Source organism: Lithobates pipiens, unplaced genomic scaffold, assembly GCF_037356315.1.
Source record: "Lithobates pipiens isolate NorthernLeopardFrog02 unplaced genomic scaffold, aLitPip1_a1.2 Scaffold_13, whole genome shotgun sequence".
Classification (NCBI taxonomy): Eukaryota; Metazoa; Chordata; class Amphibia; order Anura; family Ranidae; genus Lithobates; species Lithobates pipiens.
The window spans coordinates 226,180,409-226,193,917 of NW_027507718.1; positions in this window are offsets into that span (position 1 = coordinate 226,180,409).

Below are 13,509 nucleotides of genomic sequence, written 5' to 3' on the forward strand. Positions count from 1 at the left end.
TGTATGACGGAACATGCGCGGATGCCTAGGAGGACGGTAATGCTTAGAGCTCCGCTCCTGTGACGAACGCGCCGGAGGACTACAGGTCACAGAAGTCCCTAATTCTACACAAAATGAGAGAAAAACCTGCTACTAAGATTCAGGCACATATAAGTATGGTTTTAAAGGGTACAAAAGCTAAATTTAAAAGTGTAACAAGCAAAGAGAAATTACCTCAGCCATCTTCCAAGATGGCTGCAGCAGTCTCCTCACAGCCTCATTCTTCACAGCTGGCTAAACCTCCTAAATCCAATATAAACACCACAGAAAATACTGAGGACTCTGACTCTGATTGTGGTGCTTCGGTATTAGAATCAGAGTTTCAATCTGTCATATTTAAAAAATTTGAGCATATTTTACAGAAGGCTTTGAAACAGACATTAGATCAAATTACTGACAAACTGACAAGAGAAATTAGAGAGCTGGGTCAGAGAACAGCTGAATTAGAGATATGAGTAGATGATATTGAAAGTCAAACTGAGCACTACATTTCTGAATTTAATAGTCTCAAAGAAGAGAATGTCATATTTCAGTCACGTTTAGAGGACCAGGAGAATAGGGACAGAAGGGCCAACTTGAGGATCAGAGGAATCCCAGAGACTGTCATGGATGTGAATGCCACTATGATTGCTTTATTTCAGGAATTGCACCCTGGTATCTCTGTGGAGAGATTAGAAATGGACAGAGTGCATAGAGCGTTAGCGCCACGTAAATATTGCTATAAATGTACATATGTTCCACCATGTCCTTATCTGTTTTTCTAAAACATTCCCAAGAGCATTCATTACGCCATTCAAATTCACTTGTGCTGTTGTCTGTGCATTAATAGAGAACACACTATTAATGTCAATAGTTCTGCTGCTTATATATTGTATCCTTCGGCAGGGAGGAGAGTGAAGAGGTACATAGGACCTTGGCTACCTTCTGGAAGCATGTCTCACTGCATTGTGGTGACCAGGAGAGAAACTCAGCATGAAGCCAAAAAAGAGGGGTTGTGCCTCTGTGACCAAGGATAACCAATAACAAGCATGGTGAAGAGCTCTTACGGCCATGGACAAAGGAACCGTCTCCTGAGTCACATGGACAGGCTGTAGAGGTCTCCCATCAAGAGCCTCAATGGCAAGTAGAGTGTAATGCAGCTGCAGCAGAAAAGAGTGCTTCGATACAAAGGCAACATCAATGAACAGGCCTGCAGCCCCCGAATCGATTAAGGCCTGTATCTCGACGGACGACTCAGCCCAAGAAAGGTTGACCGAAACCAGGGGCTTATCCTCCTGGATAACTGGAGATGAAACAACGCCACCTAAGGTCTATGCGTGACAGGCCCTCAAGGTTCAGGTGTCCCCAGGTAGGACAAGACTCCAAAAGTGACCTGCCTGGCCACAATAAAGGCACAATCTCTACCTCCTCCTAAAGGTTCTCTCATCCACAGAGAGATGCGTGAAACCCAAGTGCATGGGTTCACCTTCACTGCCCGACTCGCACCCGGAGGCATGGCACCGCCCGTACCAGGAGGCATGGGAGGTGAGGAAGGCATGGGTGGGACTGCAAAGCTCGGAGACAAGTATACAGGAGGCTTCCACAAGCACTCCTTAAAAGAGAGTCTTTCTCTGAGTCTGGAGTCAATGAGGATGGCAAACGTGATCAACTTCTCCAGCTAAGCGGGTATATCTCGGGCTGCTATCTCATCCTTGATGGTATCCAAGAGACCATGAGAAAAAGCAACCACAAGGACCTCATTGTTCCACGCAACCTCTGCCAGAGTACAGAATTCGATGGCGTAGTTGGCAACAGTTCTCGTACTCTGTTTGATGGGCATGAGGCACTTGGCAGCAGAAGTGGAGTGCGTGGGAACGTCAAATACCCTTTTTAACAAAGCCACAAACTCAGGGTAATGCAAGACAACAGGTTTTTGCATCTGACATTGAGGGTTTGCCCAGGCCATGGCTCTCTCAGAAAGCAAAGATATCACAAAACCTACTTTGCTTCTGTTCGTGGGAAACGCCTGGGGCAGTATCTCAAAGTATATCTTAACCTGGTTGAAAAACCCTCTGTATGACGGAACATGCGCGGATGCCTAGGAGGACGGTAATGCTTAGAGCTCCGCTCCTGTGACGAACGCGCCGGAGGACTACAGGTCACAGAAGTCCCTAATTCTACACAAAATGAGAGAAAAACCTGCTACTAAGATTCAGGCACATATAAGTATGGTTTTAAAGGGTACAAAAGCTAAATTTAAAAGTGTAACAAGCAAAGAGAAATTACCTCAGCCATCTTCCAAGATGGCTGCAGCAGTCTCCTCACAGCCTCATTCTTCACAGCTGGCTAAACCTCCTAAATCCAATATAAACACCACAGAAAATACTGAGGACTCTGACTCTGATTGTGGTGCTTCGGTATTAGAATCAGAGTTTCAATCTGTCATATTTAAAAAATTTGAGCATATTTTACAGAAGGCTTTGAAACAGACATTAGATCAAATTACTGACAAACTGACAAGAGAAATTAGAGAGCTGGGTCAGAGAACAGCTGAATTAGAGATACGAGTAGATGATATTGAAAGTCAAACTGAGCACTACATTTCTGAATTTAATAGTCTCAAAGAAGAGAATGTCATATTTCAGTCACGTTTAGAGGACCAGGAGAATAGGGACAGAAGGGCCAACTTGAGGATCAGAGGAATCCCAGAGACTGTCATGGATGTGAATGCCACTATGATTGCTTTATTTCAGGAATTGCACCCTGGTATCTCTGTGGAGAGATTAGAAATGGACAGAGTGCATAGAGCGTTAGCGCCACGTAAACCTAACAGACCTCCCAGGGACATAATTGCCAAAATGCACTATTTTCGTACAAAAGAACAATTGTTGGCAGCAGCGAGAGAAAAGGGTTCCCTAATGTTCCAAGGACAAGTATACCAACTCTTCTCAGATTTATCTCCTATTACAGTGGCTAAAAGGCGAGCTCTTAAACCACAGCTACAAATACTTCAACAGCACCAGATCACTTATCATTGGGGGTTTCCTTTCTCCCTCAAGTTCACACATCTGGAAACCAGATATGTATGTCGCTCTTCAGAGGACTTACAGTCAGCCTTGGTCAAATTAGGTCTTGCAGATCAAACCACAATTAAAGACCAATTCCGCAGAGGATCAGCCTCCAGGTCCCCTCAACAAAACACTGCAACGAGCTCTAAGTCATCTACTCCTTCTCGCCATAATCAGCCTCCTAATACTGAAGACTCTATGGACTGAGTTTAAAATAAATATATTTTTTTCTCCTCTTTGATACATTTCCTCTTTTTCAGAACTGCAGGATTCCACTTTTTCTGAAACAACTTAATTTTTAAGTTACTAATTTTTGCAACTTTATGGTCCTTTGGCTTACAATTGTTTGCTGGCCCTCTTCTATATAAAACTTTTTTTTTTACTGCTTATTTACTTAAATTCCCCCCCCCCCTTTTTTTTTGTCTCCCTCTCTCATATCAGTCAAAGATACTTATGTGGTCATTTCCTGAGGTTATGGTCTTGATAGTCTTCCAACCCCCCCCCCCCCTTTTTTTTATATTATATTTATATTTTTAGAAAATATTTTTAGCAATAAAATGGGGGTTGTTGCAATTTTTTTTATGTCACACAGTATTTGCTCAGCAATTTTTCAAATGTGATTTTTTTTTTTTTTTGGAAAAAAAAAAAGCACTAAAGTTAGCCCAATTTTGTTGTATAGTGTGAAAGATGATATTATGCTGAGCAAATAGATACCTAACATGCCAAGCTTTAAAATTGCCCACACTCCTGGAATGATGGCAAACTTACTTACAGTACTTAAAAATTTCCACAGGCTATGCTTTTAAAATGTTTACAGGTTACCTGTTTAAAGTTTCAGAGGAGGACTTGTGCTAGAATTATTGCTCCCACTCTAATGTTCATGACAAAACCTCACATGTGTTGAATGCCGTTTTCATATGCAGGCGCGACCTACGCATGCGATCACTTCTGCATGCTAGCACAAGGGGATGGGGGCACTTTAAAAAATAAAATTCTCATTGTTTATTTTATTTTGTAAATTTTTACGCTTTTGCTTGAATGTAAACATCCTTTGTAATAGCAACAGGGTATGGCAGGTCCTCTTTACAGGGAGATCTTGGGTCTATCAGCCCCCAGACCTCTCCTCTATGCTGGAAAGCCTGAGATAAAAAAAAACAAAAAATCTCAGACATCCTAGCAACAAAAAAGAAAAGACATCAGTGTTTACATCTGCCGGCATCAGAGGTGACGTCCTGATGTTGCTACCGGCCTCCAAGGGTCATAGAGATGGCTGGAAATCATCTGGTCCACGGTCAGCTCTATGGTAAACCGCTGACGGCTGCGGACTCATTCTCTAGCTCGCCTATTGCATGGGCGACCCGGGAGAAGCCGCTATGGTGGCTTTTACTTTGCAGGGAATCGCTTGCTGAAAAAAAGATATATGAAATGATGCCTTCAGATATCTCCACTCAAAGTCCAGGATGGTATTATGATGTCCTTGAGCGGGAAGTGAATAATAATATCTGGAGATCCTGCCATAAAGGTCCATAAAGGTCAGCTTTTCTCCTGTATTGTCATTGAGTCACATGCTCTACCAATGGAAGTTACAAGTGGATATACCCAAGCAAATTGCACAGCCATGGTCATTTAATTAAAAACTGAGCATGCTAATTGTGTACACAGTGCTTAAAAACTACTACTTTATTTCTTATTTAATAATTTTATTAGTAATTTATTAAAAATATGGCATCGTATTATTGGTTACATAATAATAATGCTTAATTGCATCAAACTGGTATACTATATTATACCATAGTCAGAGCTATATCTCATAAGAAAATGCACACAATGATATGAAAGTTATTGCTAGGGACACAAAATTATCTACAGTAAACTATTTAGATATTTTTTTCTTAACAGGGAGGCGAAAGGGATGTAAAGTATGAGCATTTTTTTTCAGCCTGAAATCTAATTCGAAAACAAATAAAAATTTTTGTAAGGGCTGGGCTTAGCTGTCAGCTAATTGCCAGCTCCTATCTCTCCACAGTTACTCAGCTGTTGATGATATCCTGCTTGTCAGTCCTGCCTACTTAAGCCATTCAGCCCAGTGGATCTCTGCCTTTGCCTTAGTCAACATCACAAAAACGATCTCCAACGATGCTGTTCAAGACTTGCTTTGCTGACATCCCTTCTGGCTCCAGATCCTGCTTGCTGTTCCACTACATTGATCCCTGACTTCTGGCTTGGCTGACTTTCCGTTCTGGTTACTGAACTTTGGCTATGTTTTGACTATGTTTGTTCTATTTACTTTTATTATTAAAAGTGTGATTTAACTGTACTTCTGTCTCTGCCTGATTTCATGGTTTCTGACAGTGGGCGAAGGCCATGAATTCAGAAGATGCAGTCATTCAACTTGTTGGTAATATTTTTTCCAGATTGGATAAAATGGATCACCACATAGATCAGTTTGCCATGGCATTACAAATGCTCCTGAGTCACGCGCTCACCTGGAATCTCCCACTGTGGCCGCCACAGTGCAACCTATGTTGCAGGCCAACCCTGCTGCTGATCCAGTCTCTGTGCAGGCACCTGCCTCGAATATTACCTCTATAAGAAGTATGTCTGGTTCCGCTCTGCTTCCCCAGCGATTTGGGGGCAATCCAGTCCAATGCAGAGGGTTTCTCAACCAAGTTGAGATATACTTTGAAATGCTGCCTCAGGTGTTTCCCACAAACAGATGCAAAGTAGATTTTGTGATATCTTTGCTTTCTGAGAGAGCCTTGCCCTGGGCAAGCCCTCTATGGGAGATGCAAAAAAATGTTGTCTTGAGTTACCTTGAGTTTGTAGCTTCGTTATAAAGGGTATTTGACGTTCCCACATGCTCCGCTTCTGCTGCCAAGTGCCTCATGTCCATCAAACAGAGTATGAGAACTGTTGCCATTAAATTCCGTACTCTGGCAGAGGTTGCGTGGCTGTTTTTTCTCATGGTCTCTCGGATACCATCAAGGATGAGATAGCAGCCTGAGATATGCCCACTGAGCTGGAGAAGTTGATCCCATTTGCCATCCTCATTGGCTCCAGACTCAGAGAAAGACTCTCTTTTAAGGAACGCTTGCGGAAGCCTCCTGTACGTTTGTCTCTGAGCTTTGCAGTCCCACCCATGCCTCCCTCACCTCCCATGCCTCCTGGTACTGAGTCGGTCAGTGAAGGTGAACCCATGCACTTGGGTTTTCACGCGTCTCTCTGTGCATGAGAGAACCTTTAGGAGGAGGGAGAGATTGTGCCTTTATTGTGGCCAGGCAGGTCACTTTTTGAAGTCTTTTCCTACTCGTCTAGGGAACGACCGAACCTTGAGCTCCTGTCATGGACAGACCTTAGGTGGCGTTGTTTTGTCCCCAGTTATCCAGAAGGATAAGCCCCTGGTTTTGGTTACCCTTTCTTGAGCTGAGTCATCCGCCGAGATATAGGCTCTAATCGTCTATGGGGCTACACTTGCCATTAAGGCTCTTGACTGGATACCTTTACAGCCTGCCCATGTGACTCATGAGACGGTTCGGTTGTCCATGGCCGTAGGGGCTCTTCACCATGAGATAACCCAATTCCAAGTTATTTCCTCTCACCTAAGTTTCCGCTAGTTATTGTTTATCCTTGGTTACAGAGGCACAACCCCTCTTTTGATTGGTTCTGTGTTGAGGTTCTCTCTTGGTCGCCACAATGCAGTGAGACATGCTTCCAGAAGGTAGCCAAGGTCCTGTGCACATCTTCACTCTCCTCCCTGCCGGAGGAGTACCGCAATTTTAGCCACCACACCGGCCATATGATTGCTCAATTGACTTTCAACCTGGTGCTATACCCCCTCGTCGCCGGGTTTACCCTTTGTCAGTTTTGGAGAATAAGGCCATGGATGAGTATGTTGCAGATGCGCTTTCTCGAGGTTTCATCTGCAAATCCTCATCTCCTGCTGGTGCTGGTTTCTTCTTCATGAAGAAGAAGAGGGGTGAACTGAGACCTTGTATTGATTATAGGAGTCTCAATCGTTGCATGATTAAGAATGTCTATCCGATTCCGTTGATTACAGAGGGAGCAACGGTTTTCACAAAGCTTGATTTGAGAGGCATACAATCTTGTGAGGATTAAGGAGGGAGACAAGTGGAAAACTGTGTTTAATACCAGAACAGGTCATTATGATTACCTCATAATGACTTTTGGCCTTTGTAACGGCCCGATAGTTTTCCAGGAATTTATTAACGATGTCCTCCGAGATTTGTTACAGTTATGTGTGGTGGTTTATCTCTATGATATGCTACATAGAAATTAAGAGAGAACAATCTCTACTGTAAATTGGAGAAGTGCAAATTCCATCATGAACAGGTTCAATTCCTGGGTTATGTCATTTCAACTGCTGGTTTTTCGATGGACCCAGAGAAACTTAGGTAGTCCTACAGTTGCCCCGACCTGTGGATTTACGTCCTCTGAAGCATTTCCTGGGCTTTGCCAGCTATTATTGGAATTTTATTCATAAATTCTCCTCTCTGGTCAAACCCCTGACTGATATGACCAGAAAGGATAGTAACCCACAGAGTTGGTCTCCGGAGTCCATTAAGGCCTTTAAGAGTCTCAAGGCTGCCTTTGTTTCTGCTCCTGTGTTGGCACATCCTGATCCTACGTTACCTTTTATCCTTGAGGTTGATGCTTCTGAGACTGGTGTTGTCACCCTTCTGTTTCAACATCCTACCTCTGAGTGCGCTATGCATCCTTGTGGCTACTTTTCCAAGAAATTGTCCCCTGTGGAGTGCAATTATGAGATTGGTAACAGAGAGCTATTGGCGATCATTTTAGCCCTGAAAGAATGGAGACATCTCCTGAAAGGTACCACTGTGCCGGTTCTCATTCTTACTGACCATAAGAATCTCACATTCTTGTCTGAGGCTAAACGCCTCTCTACCAGAATGGGGTGATGGGCTCTATTCTTGTCAAATTTCAATTACAGTGTCTCATTCTTACCCGGTACTAAGAATGTAAGGGTTGATGCTTTGTCATGACAATTTTCCTCCACTTCCAAGATGGAGTCGCTACCGGTTCCTGTGATTCCTCCTGATCGTATTCTGTCTACTGTTCTCACTTCTCCTTTGAGTGATAAAATTCTTGCTGCTCAGGTCCATGCTCCTCCTGAGAAACCTTGTGACCGCTGCTTTGTCCCAGAGAGTCTCCGTACTGCTGTGCTCCAGACTTGCCATTCTCCCAAGGCTGCTGGCCACCCTGGGAAGAATCAACAGTTTTGGGCCATTTCCCAACAATTCTGGTGGCCTAGTCTACACTAGTCTATTCTGCGCTGATGTAACCGCCTTCATTGCTGCCTATTCCTTGTGTGCTCAGAGTAAAACTATGCAATATCTTCCAGTGGGCCTCCTAAAACCCATACCCAATGGAGAGAGGCCCTGGACCCACCTTTCTATGGATTTCATTGTGGAGTTACCCTACTCACAGGGCAACACAGTTATCCTTATGGTGGTTGACCGGTTCTCGAAAATGTCTCATTGTATTCCACTAAGGCCGCGTACACACGGGCGGATTGTCTGCCCAACTTAGTCCGCTGAACCGTGTTTCAGCGGACAATCCGCTCGTGTGTGTGCTTCAGCTGACTTTTTCAGCGGACAGTCTGATGGACTTTGTCTTTCGGAATTTCCGTAATTTTGTCCGTCCAAACTTGGTTTTGTCCGTTCAAACTTGGTTTCAGCGGACAGTCCGCTCGTGTGTAGGCAAGTTGGACGGACTAAGTATGGCGCATGCTCAGAAAGGATTTACACGGCCGAAGGTTGCATTGCAGTGTATTGGACGTCGTTTTTCTAGTCCCGTCGTACGTGCTGTACACATCATCGCGCAAGTTTTCAGCGGACTGTCTGTTCATCGTGTGTGGTCAAGTCCGTTCATTCAAAAGTTGAACGGACTGTCTGTCGGATTGTCTGACGAACTTAGTTGGGCAGACAATCCGCCCGTGTGTACGCGGCCTTAAGGAGTTGCCCACTTCTAAGAAACTGGTTTCCATTTTTGCTTGGCAGATCTTTCGCTTGCATGGGTTACCAAAGGTGATTGTCTTGGACAGGGGTAGTCAGTTTGTGTCCCACTTCTGGCGAGCCTTTTGTACACAGTTTGGAATTCAGCTTGCCTTTTCCTCTGCGTATCACCCGCAGTCTAATGGGGCTGCAGAACGAGCCAATCAGTCCTTGGTGTAATTCCTATGTTGCTATATTTCTGACCATCATAACAACTGGTCAGACCTATTACCGTGGGCAGAGTTTGCGCACAATAGTGCCTTGAATTCTGCTTCCCCATTTATGGCGAACTATGGTTTCCAACCTTCCATGTTGCCTGACTCATTTGTTCCGCAGAGTATTCCTGCGTTAAAGGAGCATCTCTGTGGTCTTTGTTCCACTTGGGCACAAATCCAGGAGGCTTTACAACATGCTAATGATAGGTACAGACTCCATATTGACCGTAGACGCCTGCCTGCGCCTTCCTACCAGGTTGGGGACAGGGTCAGACTATCATCTCGCAACCTCCGACTTCATGTTCCCTCACTGAATTTCGCACCTCGGTTTATTGGGCCTTTCCGTATTCTTTGCAGGATTAACCCAGTGGCTTATGCATTAGACCTTCCTTCTAATATTTCATATCTCCTTATTAAAACCTTTGGTCTGCAACTGCTTTACCACCTTGGTGCCACGTCCTCACCCTGTACAGGTTGAGAACCATAAGGAGTATGAAGTACAGACCATTGTTGACTCCCGTAAGTTCCGTGGGTGCATACAAGACCTGGTGCATTGGAAGGGGTACGGTCAGGAGGAACGCTTTTGGGTCTCATCCTCGGACGTACATGCCCCTGTCCTCCTCTATGATTTTTCGAATTCGGTTGAAAACTCAAATTGATTTAGAAAACAAATAAACAAAATGAATTCGGAAAATGAATTAAACAAATTTGACAAAACAAAATTTTTAAAATAACGATTCCAAAAAAAACGAAACACTTTTTTTTGCTCTTCACATGTCTAGGTGTTAATGTGAATCCATACTCTAAGCCCTTGTACACACGGTCGGACATTCCGAAGGAAAATGTCCGATCGGACCGCGTTGTCGGATAATCCGACTGTGTGTGGGCTCCATTGAACTATTTCCGTCGGAATATCCGACGGACAAAGTTTTAGAGCTGGGCTTTAAAACTTTCCGAAAACATGATCCGATCAGACTTTGTCCGATTGTGTGTAGAGAATTCCAATCGGACAAAGTGCCACGCATGCTCAGATCAAATTCCTAGACCAAAGCTATTGGCTACTAGCCTGAACGTGGTCTCGTCGTAACGAAATTACATCATCACGTTCTGAACGATCAGATTTTCCGACAACTTTGTCCGACTGTGTGTATGCAACACCAGTTTCGGACAAAATCCGTCGGACAAAATCCGACGGATTTTGTTGTCAGAATGTCCGACCGTGTGTACAAGGGCTAAAACAAGGGTGTCGCTAGTGCTGGGCACCCAGGGCACATTCCCCATGTCTTTTGCGTGATGCCTCGCATTCCCGGGGCTGGCACTACCCAACATTTTTTTCTGTTCGACTGCACTGCAGTGCCCATTGCTGACACTGCAAGGATCCTGGAAACACATTTTTCATAAATAAACTAATGTTTTAATTTTCCAGGCCTTTTTACTAAAGCACATTGGCACAACATTTGAAATTTAAGCAGCAGTCTTTCATCATTTAACTATATTAAGCTTTGAAACTTGGATTCAGGCCATCAGTCCAATGTTTATTTTCCTGGGACAATCCATTATAGGAAAAAAAATAAAAAATTTGAATGACCTGGTAAACCAACAGGAGTCCACTCATTAAGGCACTGGATGTTATCGCAGTTGTAAACTGCTGCCAGAAATATTGCATATGATATGAGAAACAAACCAATAATCAGAACAATATTTTAGTTCCTTCCAAAGCCAAGCTTGTACAAAAACATGTATATTGTTTTTAACTCCATAAGTCCACATGTAGATATACTTAATTGCAATGTAGGCACATGACAATTTAGGTATGAAGACTTTGAAGGTCTATCATTTGTGCATATCACCATTTGGAAAGTAAACCATGCCACTTCATGATGTTACACTTCATTTTATAACATTTTGATGGAGCTATGCATTTGTAGCACCCTCTAGTGTACAGTCTAGTTAAACAAATTTAGCTGTCTCACAGTAGCCTATGTGAGTCTGGGTAATTGCTGTGGGTTCAGCTTGAGGTTAGGCTGGAATGCTCTGCAGATCAGGCCTCTATCGCCTTCCACTGGTTCTGGAGGTCCATGGAAAATTCTATAAACTACTGAGCAGAGGTGTAAAGGCAGGGATCTGAATATTTATGGGAGTTTAACCAATCCTCAGGCAGGAGGCCTGGAAGGGTGGTAAGATGGGCTCATAAATATAGAAGAGGCTGGCCAGTGGGGTTGTTGTCGATTGGAAGGTGGAGTGTTGAGGCTGGAAGTCGTGAGGCCAGGGAGGGTACTCAGTAGCTGAGGGGGGCTCTGCCTCCAGGCTGGAGCTAAAAAAAGAAGAGGAAGCTGGAGCAAGGGATCTTCACAACCCTTCAGTCTCATCCAGAAGATACCCTGTCTAGCACGGGAAAACCTGTACAGCAGGAGGCCTGAACAACAGTCTTAACCAAGGTAGCAGGATTCAAGTGGACAGTGTGAGTGCCTCTGTCTATCACCCCCAGGACCAAAAAGAGAAAATGCTGCCAGATGCACTGTCAAACATGCTTTCATTGTGACAGTGTCACAGCTAAACCTAAATTTCTTGCTCTTGGAAACCTTCATGTAATCCCAGACAGGCTCGATGATGTTGAGATCAGGGCTCTGTGGGGGCCAAACCATCACTTCCAGGACTCCTTTTTCTTCTTTACACTAAAGAAAGTTCTTAATGGCATTGGCTGTATGTTTGGGGTCATTGTCCTGCTGCAGAACATATTTATGGCCAATCACACGCCTCCCTGATAGTATGGCATAATGGATAAACTCCTTTTGCAGAAATGCAGACCCAAACTTGCACTATGCTTCACTGTTCCTTGCAGACACTCATTATTGTGCCGCTCTACCACCCTTCAGCGAGCAAACTGCCTCCAGCTACATCCAAATATTTCAAAAATTTGACTCATCAGTCCTGAGCACCTGCTGCCACTTTTCTGCACTCCAGTTACTAGGTTTTTATACATAGTTGAGTCGCTTAGCCTTGTTTCCACATCAGAGGTATGGCTTTTTGACTGCAATTCTTCCATGAAGACCACTTCTGGCCAGACTGTTCCAGGAGATTGGTGTACCTGGGTCTCACTGGTTTTCTCCAGTTCTGATGCTGGAATTCATCCGATGTCAAAGGAAAGTAAAGTTGATGTGTCTTTCTGTCACGTGCCTTCTAGCAGAGGCTGGCGTGTAGAGGGAGCCACTCTTACAACCCCGGCTCAAGGACCACTGATGCTGCGACAGTGAACGCAAGAGCATGGCAAGGTATGAGTGCCTACAAGATGTTTTACCGATCGTAGTGGTTGTAGTACGTCCGTTGCCAGAGGAGGGTCAGATGGCCAGAACAGCAGATGGCCGCAGAAGCAGCAGACCCTGGACTGGACAAACAGGCAGCAGTTGCTTGGTGGACAGCTGGAGAGTTGTAGGTGCAGGAGGCTAGAAACACACAGAAGAACTAGAAGGAATCAGGTAGCATGCAGAGCGAGACAGATGGATAACTGGATGCATGGTCAGAATATGTTTCGGGGAGTAATTCCATATATATCCATAGCATATGTAAGAAATATCTAACTTAACCACTTCAATACCGGGCCATAGTCAAATGACGCCCACAGATGGGGTCTCCCATCCTGAGTGGGCGTCATATGATGTCCTCGGTATTTTGCCGATCCTGAGGGCCCCCGGGGACCCGCAGCGTGGCAATCGTGGATGAGGTGTGTCCCTTGGACACAGCCCATCCCCGATCTGTGGGATTTCCATCCCCATCCACCCCCCCCCCCGATAGATGTGACTGGCTGTGTCCAATTACAGCCGGTCAAGTGTACTGTGCCTAGGGCGTGTGCAGAGCGGCGATAGGGGATGCGGCTTGTCACCCTGACACAGTCCAAACCCGATCACAGTAAAGAGCCAGTGAAATTGGCTCTTTACCACGTGACCAGCTGTGTCCAATCACAGCCGGTCACAGAATGTAAACAAACCGCGGTAACGAGATGTTACCGGGTTCTCCTCCTCACACACTGATCGTGTGTGAGGAGGAGATTGCGGTAACATCTTTTTACCGCCTAGTGTACACCAACGCACACTGATTACAGCCCCCCCAATAAAGAGGACCTGTCACCAGCCATCAAAGTACCTGTCATCACCCATCACAGCCCATCAGAGTACCCAA